This window comes from Onychomys torridus, chromosome 2 (assembly GCF_903995425.1).
Source record: "Onychomys torridus chromosome 2, mOncTor1.1, whole genome shotgun sequence".
Lineage (NCBI taxonomy): Eukaryota > Metazoa > Chordata > Mammalia > Rodentia > Cricetidae > Onychomys > Onychomys torridus.
Genome location: NC_050444.1, coordinates 146,618,023 through 146,629,773, shown reverse-complemented (window position 1 = coordinate 146,629,773; position 11,751 = coordinate 146,618,023). Strand labels below are relative to the sequence as shown.

Genomic DNA, 11,751 nt, shown 5'->3' with positions numbered 1-11,751 from the left:
ATAGCAAGGCTTAATAGCCTCACCCATCAATCTCAAACTATTTATTTTTAGGTATCTAGAAATCATGAGGAAAAGCAGATTTGTTCTAAGATACGTCTGTATCTGAACAGCATTCCCTCTGCACAATCCTTGTTTCTATTCTTCTCTTTCTAATTCAATTCTGTTTGGTTTCTAAGTTAAGAAGTGTGTTTCATTTGCATAAATGGTAACTATTCTGAGATACTATTCATGACTATACATTTGAATTCTCTAGAGTACCATTCATAACTTCAAATGAAACAGGAAAAAAGCATTCATTCAACTTTACCTTCATGGTGACTAAGATATGAGAGATGCTAATGTTATACTTCTGTTAGAGCAAGGAATCCAATCTATTGCCACAGGAGGGCTACGGAAGCAGCCCAACACAGAACCATAAACACACTGAAAACATCAGTGTGTGTGTGTGTGTGTGTGTGTGTGTGTGTGTGTGTGTGTGTGTGAGAGAGAGAGAGAGAGAGAGAGAGTGTGTGTGTGTGTGTCATTTTTTTGTCGTTACTTAATTTTGCAGGGTTTTTTCTTTAAGATTTTTAATTTTTAATTTTTTTAAATTTTTATTCACGTTTATGTATGTGTCTGTAAGTGTGTGCAAATACCCAAAGACACCTGAAGACGGTATCAGATTCTCTGGAGCTAGAGCTACAGGAAGTGTGAGTCCTGGATATGGGTGATGGGTATTAAACTGGGGTCCTCTGTCCTTTGGAAGGGCAATGAACACCCCCCTCTTTTTTCTTTTCTTTTTTTGTTTGTTTGTTTGTTTGTTTGTTTGTTTTTTCGAGACAGGGTTTCTCTGCATAGCCTTGGCTGTCCTGGAACTCACCTTTAGTTCCAGCCCTTGGGAGGCAGAGGCAGGTGTATCTCTGTAAGTTTGAGGCCAGCCTGGTCTACAGAATGAGTTCCAGGACAGCCAGGGATAATTACAGTTATTTATTTTGTGTGTATGGAGGTCAGAGGACAACTTGGAGGAGTTAATTCTCTCCCACCTTGTAGGTCCCTGTGATGGGTCAGTTTTGTTTGGGTTTTTTGTTGTTGTTTTTAATTTTTTTATTTACTTTTTTGTTTTTTTTGTTTTTTTCGAGACAGGGTTTCTCTGGTGTTTTGGTGCCTGTCCTGGCTCTTGCTTTGTAGACCAGGCTGGCCTCGAACTCAGAGATCCACCTGGCTCTGCCTCCCAAGTGCTGGGATTACAGGCGTGCGCCACCACCGCCCAGCAATTTATTTTATATACATAATAGATGTTTTGTCTGCAAGTATGTCTATATGAGGAATCAGATCCCCTGGAACAGGAGTTACAGACAGCTGTGAGCTGCCATGTGTTGGGAATTGAACCTAGGTCCTCATGAAGAGCATCCAGTGCTCTTAACAGCTGAGCCACCTCTCCAGCCCCATGATGATAACACAATGTAGAATCGCCTCAGAAGGAAATCTCAATGAAAGACTATCTAGATTAGGATGGCCTATAGGCATGTCTGTGATGGATTGTTCTGATTATATTAATTAATGTGGAAAGACTCAGCCCATGTGGGTGGCAACATTCCCTGGCTTTGGGTCCTGGTCTGTGTAAGAAAGTAGAGAAAATGAGCTAAGCAATAGAAGCATGCATGCACTCATTCTCTCTCTGCTCTTGGCTGTGTATGTGACTAGCTGCTTCAATTCCTGCCTCAATGGATTATGACCTGGAACTGCAAGCAAAATTTAAACCTTTCTCTCCTAAGTCACTTTCTGTCAGGGTATTTCATTAGAGCAACAGAAATGAAACATTTCATTCGGAGGCTGAACTCGGATCATCAGATGTGGGAGCAAGAGCCTTTACCCAGGAAGGCCCTAAACCTGTTTTTTAGAGTTATAAAGTATCTAAGCAGGGACAGCAAAGATACATCTTAGCCATAAACCTCAAACTTCAGTCAAGAAGAATCCCAGCAGGTTCTAGCAAGTTCTTTTAAAAGCAATGCAGGTTGATCTTCAGGTCTAAAGCTTTTTTGTGAGTCTTTCATTCATGAAAGTAATAGTCTACTAGATCTTTACTCCATCTAATCTTAATCAGTGATAAGAAATTGAATTTACATAGATCTGCATAAATAATTCAGCTATCTGTACTGCTCCAATATACTTTAACTTGATAAAATAAATCTGAACAGAATAAAGATAATGTGGCTATTTGAAAGTTGTCATTTCCTGATTTCCCTCAATTTCTTTTCTTGTCCAAAGACAAGAGACCTATAACCAGAAAGGAGGAACAGAAGCCAAGCACTGGCTCAGCACCCATCTGCACTCACTTCCTTCTACTGAGTTACCCTGCTAACTCAGTAGTTTTTGCCTGGGGTTATCTGGCTCCTCAATGTCCGTGTAATGATGTCTAGAGATTTTTTTTTTTTTTTTTTTTTTTTTTGGTTTTTCAAGACAGGGTTTCTCTGTAGCTTTGCACCTTTCCTTGATTAGCTCTGTAGCCCAGGCTGGCCTCAAACTCACAGAGATCCACCTGCCTCTGCCTCCCGAGTGCTGGGATTACAGGTGTGTGCCACCACCACCCGGCGCTAGAGATATTTCTGGGTGTCATATTGGGGGAGGATGTCACACTGCTATTGGCACCTAATGGGTAGCAAACAAGAGACTGTTTATGAAACGGAACTAAGAGAAACCCTCACAAATGACCCTAGAAAAGTCAGACATGGTGGTACAGGACTCCGTGGAGAGACTCAGGGAGAAGGATCAAGAATTCAAGACTGGTCTGGGCTACAGAGTGAGATTCTATTTCAAAACAAAACCACAAGAACAGAATAAAAACAGGCATTGTTAGCATTTATTAAACCTATATGGCATGTTGTACATTGACTATACAAAAAAAAAAAAAAAAAAAAAAAAAAAAAAAACAAACATAAAAAGGCTGAGGATACCAAGTGTGGTGGCCAACACCTTTAAATCCCAACACTTGGGAGGCAGAATCAGGTAAATCTGTGAGATCAAGGCCAGCCTGGTCTACATAGTTAGTTCCAGGACAGTTAGTGCTACACAGTGAGACCCTGTCTCAAAAAAAGAAAAGAAAAAGAAAACAAAACAAAACGCTGGGAATGTGGCTCAGTGGTATGACCCGTGCCTAGCACATATGAAAGCCTGGATTTAGTCTCCATTTAAAAAAAAAAGGGGGGGCTGGAGAGATGGCTCAGAGGTTAAGAGCACTGGCTGCTCTTCCAGAAGTCCTGAGTTCAATTCCCAGCAACCACATGGTGGCTCACAACCATCTATAATGAGATCTGGTGCCCTCTTCTGTCCTGCAGGCATACATACAAACACAATACTGTACATATAATAAATAAATAAATAATTTTTTTAAAAAAATTAAGGCACACGCCTTGAATCTCAGCTGGGTCTATCTACAGAGCAAGAACCAGAACAGGCTCCAAAGCTACACAGAGAAACCCTGCCTTGAAAATACAAAAACAAACAAGCAAACAAAAAAAAGAACATTAAGTCCTGTCTTTAAGAAGTGCACAGTAGGCCGGCGGTGGTGGCGCATGCCTATAATCCCAGCACTCGGGAGGCAGAGGCAGGTGGATCTCTGTGAGTTCGAGGCCAGCCTGGTCTATAGAGCTAGTCCAGGACAGACTCCAAAGCTACAAAGAAACCCTATCTCATGGAGGACAGGAGGAGGAGGAGGAGGAGGAGGAGGAGGAGGAGGAGGAGGAGGAGGAGGAGGAGGAGGAAGCAGCAGCAGCAGCACCACCACCACCACCACCACCACCACACAGTAAACCAGGCAATGGTGGTGGTGCACGCCTTTAATCCAGCACTTGGGAGGCAGAGGCAGTTGAATCTCCAAATTTCCGGACAGCCAAAGGCTACAGAGAAACCCTATTAGGGGGCGGGGAGAAGGAGAAGCAGAAGCACACAGCTAAGGAAAGCAGTTTTATAACTTGTCTGACTTTGTGGAGGTTTTAATAATTTTCTGAGATTACAATATAATTACATCATTCCCCCCTTCCTTTCTTCCCTCCAAACTCTCCAGTACCCACCCCTGCTTTGTTCCTTTTTCTCTACTGTCTGTGTGTGTTCCTAAATATAAAACTACAGCCTGCTCAGTCTGTGCATTGTCTCTGTTTTTCAGAGCTGACCACTTGGTACTAGATAACCAATCAGTGTGCTCCTCGCTGGGGAAGAAGCTCCTGCTCTCTGTGTTCCTTAGGTGCCTGTCGTTTTCGTTGTCTGACTTAGCTTTAATTCCGATTAGTGCTTTAACCAAGGGGGAGGGTAAGTCAATAAGCCTTTCCCAAAGCAGAAGATGACATCTTAGATCTGCTCTAAAGGAAAGCAAAAAGCATCCTATTTCATAGCCTATATACATTCTTCCCAAAAGAGGAGCCATCCAACAAAAAGTCATAGAGCATCAATTATTCCTCATGTCATGCTGGAGACCCATTCAAACTTCAACTTTCTTTTATTTTTTTAATTAATTAATTTTATTTATTTATTTGTTTGTTTAGGTTTTCCGAGACAAGGTTTCTCTGTGTAGCTTTGGTGCCTGTCCTGATCTCGCTCTGTAGACCAGGCTGGCCTCAAACTCACAGAGATCCACCTGCTTCTGCCTCCCCAGTGCTGGGATTACAGACGTGTGCCACAGCCACCCAGCCTTTAATTTTATTTTTATTTTTTAGCTATGTATATGTGTGTCTATCTGCACACAAGAGTATGTGCTCACAGAGACAAGAGGTGTCAGAGTCCCCTGGAGCTGGCTGTGAGCCACCTAATGTGAGTATTGGGAGTTGAACTCAGGTCCTGTGCAAGAACAGTACATGCTCTTAACCTCTGAGCCATCTCTGCAGCCCCCCAGACTACAACGTTCCACGTCTTCTTTTGGCATCACTAGTGCCAGAGTCTGCCTCCCTTATCCAAATCTCCAAAAATTATGCATTTCTACCTATTTCCAAATTATCAATTGTCATCCCATTCAACCTGAGTAAGACTACTACTCAAGGAATAAACATAACTTTTGGTTGGCCAGGCATGGAAGAGTACACCTTTGATCCCAGCACTCAGAAGGCAGAGACAGGCAGATTTCTGTGAGTTCGAGGCTAGCCTGGTCTACAGAGTGAGTTACAGGACAGGCTCCACAGCTACACAGAGAAACCCAGAAACAAAAACAAAAATCTTCACAAACCTGACATCAGAATCCAATCCAAAGCAGTCCTCTGACCTCCACATACCTTTTGTGGCGCACTTGTGGCGCGCGCACACACACACACACACACACACACACACACACACACACACACACACGAAAGATATACAAACAATTCTTAATCTGGTTATGTAATGACATCAGATTTCCTATGCCACTTATTAAGCATATTTTTCATGGAGAATCCTGATATGATCAGTTTGAAGCTCTGGTCTTTAGGAATTACAAACACAAAAGAAATAAAAGACACCATTACAGCCGGGCGGTGGTGGCGCACACCTGTAATCCCAGCACTTGGGAGGCAGAGGCAGGCGGATCTCTGTGAGGAGTTCGAGGCCAGCCTGGTCTACAAAGCTAGTCCAGGACAGGCCCCAAAGCTACAGAGAAACCCTGTCTCGAAAAACAAAACAAAACAAAAAAAGACACCATTACCCGACTTGAATTTTTTTTTGTTGTTGTTTGTTTTGTTTTGTTTTCCAAGACAAGGTCTCACTATGTCACTCTGGCTGTCCTGAACTCCTCTGTAAACCAGGTTGGCCTCAAACTCACGGAAAGCCACCTGCCTCTGCCTTCAGAGTGCTGGAGTAGAAGTGTCTGGCACTACTCCTGACTGACTTATAGAACGTACTCGGAGTCACATGCATAGTTAGGCTGCAGCTCACTAGTGCACCATTTTTGCAGCTATTTTCAATAGTGTCAGCAATTACGACAGGGTGATCTAGACCAGCATCACTCCTATTCCCTGGTCCAACGCCAGTCCACACCCTCTACACCCAATGAAAGTGCTATTATCAGACACGATGGAGCCATTCAAATCGAATGAACTGAAGCCTTCAAACACTGGTTCCATAGTCTTCTGAAGGACAAAATTCTTAAAATCTATGTTGTCATGAGGGTTCTTATAACGAGAAGAAATCCTTCATTGTCAAACAATGAATTTCATTCTATAGTAGAGGTAGCTCAGAAAAGCCAAGGGTACATATAGTATGACAGAGGATGTAGCTTAATTGGAAGAGGCTTGCCTAGCATGCACGAAAGTCCTGGTTCAATCCCCAGCACCACAAAAACTGGGTACAGTGGCACAAGCCTCTAGAGCCAGCACTTGGGAGGTAGAGATATTGGGATCAAGAGTTCAAGGTCATCCTCAGCTACACAACTAGTTCCAGACAAGCCTACGGAAAAAAAGACCTTGTCTCAAAGCACCAGGGGAAAAAAAAGAAAAAAGGAAAATCTGACCCAAATTCCATCTACTAGTGATTATCCCATATTACACTAAGCACCACCCTAAAGGAAAAAAACCAGCTCTAAAATCCTGCAAGCATAAATCTTTCTCTCCAGTGTACAGAAAAAGGTACTATTTCTTTCAATAGTTATAGAAAACAAAGAGAGCAAAGAACCTATAAATTATTATTTATAAAAGGGGGGCAGGGGCTGGGCAGTGGTGGCACATGCCTTTAATCCCAGGACTTGGGAGGCAGAGGCAGGCGGATCTCCGTGAGTTCGAGGACAGCCTGGGCTACCAAGTGAGTTCCAGGAAAGGTGCAAAGCTACACAGAGAAACCCTGTCTCGAGGGAAAAGGGGGGGGGGGGCCAAAAAGGGCTGGTGATATAACTCAGCTGTAAAATGCACCTGCTTAGCAGACACAATGGAGTCTCCACCATCAGCACCACAAATAAAGAAAAGGGGAAGGGAGTCATGTTAGCATCTAAAAACATGTAGGAAAAGTACTAAAGACACATTCTGATAGCTAAAAAAAAAAAAAAAAAAAAAAGCACATCAGCTATATTTTAACTAAAGTAAAAGTTTTATATCACAGAAAAGGAAAAAAGTTTTCCACATAACACTATTTTTCTGACTCTGAAATCAACTCTGTTAGACAATGTTTGCTGTATGAGTGTTTTGCTTACAAGTATGCATGTACACCATGTGTATGCCTGCTACCTGGGGTCAAAAGAGGGAATCAGAGCCTTTGGAACTGTAGTTACACATATCCACACACAGATATACACATACAGATAATTTACTTTAAATTTAAAAAACAAAAGGGTTAAGGGGCTGAAGAGATGGCTCAGCAGTTAAGAGCACTTGCTGCTCATGAGAGGACCCAAGTTACTAACACCCACATGGTGATTCACAGCCATTAACAATACTACTAATAATAATAATTAAAAAAAAAAAACTTAAAAGTCAAAAACCAAGTGGAAAGCCAGGCAGTGATGTCCCAGCACTCAGGAAGCAGAAGCAGGCGTATTTCCGTGAGTTCAAGGCCAGCCTGGTCTACAGAGGGAGTTGAAGAACAGCCAGAGCTACACAGAGAAACCATGTCTCTGGAAAAAACAAAACAAAAACAAGCAGGACATGGCAGTGGCCAATGTCTATAACCCAAACATTCGAGAATCTGACGCAGGAAGATACTGAGTTCAAGGTAAGTCTGTGTTACATAGGAAGACCAGACTCAACAGAAAATAAATAACAACATTTAAAAAAAAAAAAGATATAAATGTCCAAACACATCATATTTTTCAAGTGATGATGGCTCGGCAGCCTCTTCATAGCAAAGTCAGATTATGTTAAAACCCAGCGTTAAATCACAGCTAAAATTTGGCCAAAGACTGAAAAGTATGGTGGGAACAATGAATCAACAATGATAACTCACTAAAATGTTCTTTAAACATTTATCTGAGAGGATTTAAGACTTAAAGTTATTTCATTCTAAATTCTAGAATCTACAAGATCATTCTCGAAGTCCCGTCAATTCATTGCCTTTTCCTGGGCAAGCAGTGCCTCCCACACGGCCAGGACTGTCCTCACAGCTCCCTGACAGGAAGCAAGAGTTTAGAACTTCCTTCCTTCCTTCCTCCTCTAGCTGATGCTTTTCTGCTTTTAGAATTTCCAACAAAGAAAATACATATTGGCTCCACAGCTAAGAAACGCCCTCTTTCTCAGCAACTTCCTCTTCCGATCCTTCCTCCCTGCCAATGACAGAGAACAATACCACAGCTGGACCTACTATTTTGATTAACTCAAAGCTCTTGAGGTTTGTAAAGCTTAAGAGCTATGATACCCGACTACCTCCTACCCAAAGTCCACTGCCTTCACTCACCTGAAAGATAAGGGGGCACAAACAAAGAAACAGTACACTTAAACACACGGAGGCTATAGAAACTTTCACCATAAGGAATCCAGAGAAATGTAAACAACGAAATTTCTCCCTCCCAGTGAATGGCAGTCTTCTTACAGAGACAGACACTGGGATAGTCCCACCCTGAACCAGAACTTTGGTGTCAAGTCTACACACCAAAAGCTGGTGAACTTTGTTCTGCAGGACTCAAACCGAATTCTCTGCTGTTCTGACATGCTTTGGAAGTGACTTTTAACACTCGGAAATGGTCCTTTCTAAGTCACAGAGTGAGAAATGAGGATGGACTTGTAATGAATAACCCTGAGCTCGAGACTTCGCCTGTCCCCCACACCAGAAGTGAAATCAAATCTCTGGGCTACACCCCTCCATTTCTGACAACGCAAACTTCCCTTTTAAGCGGGCAGTGACTTACCCTTGCCCCGGTGCTTCCCAGAGGAAACACCCTCACGTTGGTGAGCGCCTCACAGTACTGTGTGGCCTTGAGCAAGTTACTTAACTTCTCTGACACTTGGCTTCCTCACCTGAAAACTTGCAAGGTCAGCTGGAAAAACTAAACAAGAATGTATTCCTAAGGTGTGGCACATAGTAGGACGACCATAAACGTTTTCTTGCCTTTCTCCCTCTTCAGTACTGGCTTAAATGCCAAGAAGAGCCCCCAAAGGCTCCAAGGATTTCCTCCTCATCTCTCAGTCTATGGAAGGCTGTATCAAACTTCCTCACCTCAAAGGACCAAAGGAACCCGGCCCTACCCCGTCACGATCTGGTAGCACCCACGCTTTGGTACAAGTGGTCCCGTAAGCCGACTCTCCTTTCTCTACGTGTGTTCTGTGCACACGTGCGCGCACACTTACACACAGTGCCCTACCCACTCCCCAGCTTAGCAGCAGGCCAGCGACCTCAAAGAGGACGTCAATTCCTTCATGGTCCAAATATGGAAACTGAGGCTCAGCCTGGAGAAGAACTTGTCCAAGAGCTCGGGAAACCGCTGAGACCCAATTCACATACTTCGGCGAAGTCTTTTTGCAAATGGTAAACTGAGGCCCAAAGACGGAAGTGACTTGCTCAAGAGCACACGGTGAGCTGGTGGCAGGGCCACAGGTCGGCACACTTTCGCCGGGCCCTTCCAAGTCTCCGAAGGGCACTCGGGGTCACCACCACCCCTGGGGTGTGGCCACGGCGCTGACAGCACGCGAACCGTAGCAGCGGCGGCCAGAGCGGGCACCGGATTCCCCCGGACCCCGCAGGGGCCGCGCGGCCAGCGCTCGCGCCTCGCAGCCGGACGCGCCCAAGGGGACTTGTTGCTCACCTGACCTCGCGCAGTCGCCCTCACCGACATGAAGGGCTGGCCGGCCGGCCCGCGTCCCCACGGAGTGCGCCCCGGCCCACCGCTTCGCGGGCCGCCACACTGCCGGAGCCCCGCTCAGCGCGCTACGCCCCTAGCCGCACTCCGCCGGCCCGAGTCCGCCATTACGTGATTTCCCCGCCCCGGGACGCAGCCACACCCCGCCAACCGTTCTGATTGGCTCTCCGCCCCGCCCGCCCTGGGCTTCCAGCTCCCCCATTGGTCTGAATCCAATGCCAATTAAATAAGTACGCAAAAGACGTATTCAAAGGTAGTGTCCCGGGAACTCCACCCGAGCGACTTCCGCAATCGGAGTAAACAGAGGCTAGGGCAAACCAAGTGAAGTGGAGGTGGAAAGAAAGGTAAATCGACGCCCAAGTTCGAGTGGAAAAATGTCAGCTAAGAAAGTGCAAGACCTCGTCAAACATGGGTTGAAGGATGAATTCTTTTTATTAGAGTCCAGAAATCCAGTATTTTGGGTGGAAGGAAGGAGCCGAGCCTATGAACTTTCTGTGGACACCCCTCGAGGTGCAAATAGTTATGTCCCTTCACGCCTTGTCCCAGGCGGGACCGAAAGTTGGGTGGAGAGTGTGAGTCATAGGCTTCAGCTCGCTCCAAAGCGTAGGTTTCCGGGCTAAGCTTGGGTACTGCAGCTGGGAGTTCGTTCTGAGAGGCCACTGTCACCTGTCACTCTGCAACTTCAGTCCAGCTCCCGCCTACCTAATTCTCACTTTGCTCTACAACATGGGGCAGTAGGGCCCAGGCAGATCTGCTTCCAGTCCGTGAAGGTGGAGGATGCTCGCCCAGTGGCTTCTTGAATATAAAATGCTGCAGCTGGATGACAGTGTGACAAATCCAGTTTAGCCCACTTAGTATTCTAGAGCAAGTCTGTGTAACAAGTATAGGCCTCTTAGGGAAGAATGAATCTTAGGCAGGTAGTTGCTCTGTTACTGTCGTGTCTGCTGCGCTCTGTGCAGTGAACTGAACTTTTGAAAACGAGAGTTGTGGGGAGACGCAGCTGTTAGTAAAGCGCCGCCTTGAAAGCAAGAGGACCTGCGCTCTAGAACTCAGATTCAAAACAAAAAGTCTAACAGACCCGATGATGCATCTCTGGGGAGGCAGAGACAGGCAGATCTCTAGAGCTCACGGGCCCAGGCAGCCTAGCCTGCTTGGCCAATCTAGGCCAATATGAGAACCAAGTCGCAAAAACCAAGATGCAAGTTGCCAGAAAGGCCCCTGAGGTGATTCTCTGGCCTGCACATATACACCCTTGCACACACACACACACACACACACACACACACACACACACACACACACCACCCAGAATTCATGAAATAAGTTTTGCCCACAGTCACCGGGTAATTGGAAATGACCCCAGGACTCGAACCTGCATCACTTAGCATCTGTCTTTGTTTTCTCACTCTTAGACATCTTGTCACCTGAAAAAGGCTTTCCTCCCTCACCCCCTTAGGAGGCCAGGGAAGCCCTAAAGGTGCCAGGACAATGCTCCTTTCACTCCTGTCAACGTAAACTTGGGCCCCTGCCATCCACCAGCTAGACCAATATGCTTGTGGAAATGTGCCCCAGGGATGTGGTCAACATGTTCCGAGCATTCTAGGAGTCAAGAGAGAAAAGATGACAAGTAGGTGAACAACTTAAACAGAAGCCAAATGCCAGGGTTTTGTTGTTGTTGTTGTTGTTTTTCCAGAGCTAAGGACCGAACCCAGGGCCTTCTAGGCAAGTGCTGTACCACTGAGCTAAATCCCCAACCCAGATTTTTATTTTTATTATATTGTATTTGTTTATTTATTTAGAGACAGGGTCTCTCTATTATGGAGCCCTTGGCTGTCCTGGAACACTGTGAGCCAGGCTGGCCTGAATTTACAGAGATCCCCCTGCTTCTGCCTCCCCAGTACTGGAACCAAAGGCATTTGCCACCACACCTGGCATTTCCAGGTCTTCAGTCAGGTCTGTCCACTCTTTCGAGCAGAGCTCTGGCCGTCAAGGACTGCTCTGAGTGTGTTTCCAAGTCCTCTTCCCTCCCCGAAGCT

At 45.3% G+C, this 11,751-nt stretch overlaps 1 protein-coding gene across 1 annotated transcript in view; it reads right to left on the bottom strand.

Moving 5' to 3' along the window:
• Wasf2 (WASP family member 2) overlaps positions 1–9,831 on the bottom strand; it is a 64,408-nt gene extending 54,577 nt beyond the window's left edge. The window contains exon 1 of the mRNA XM_036180055.1: positions 9,662–9,831. The gene's annotated coding sequence lies outside the window, so the exon portion shown is untranslated. The remainder of the gene's footprint in view (positions 1–9,661) is intronic.
• Positions 9,832–11,751: the final 1,920 nt, after the last annotated feature.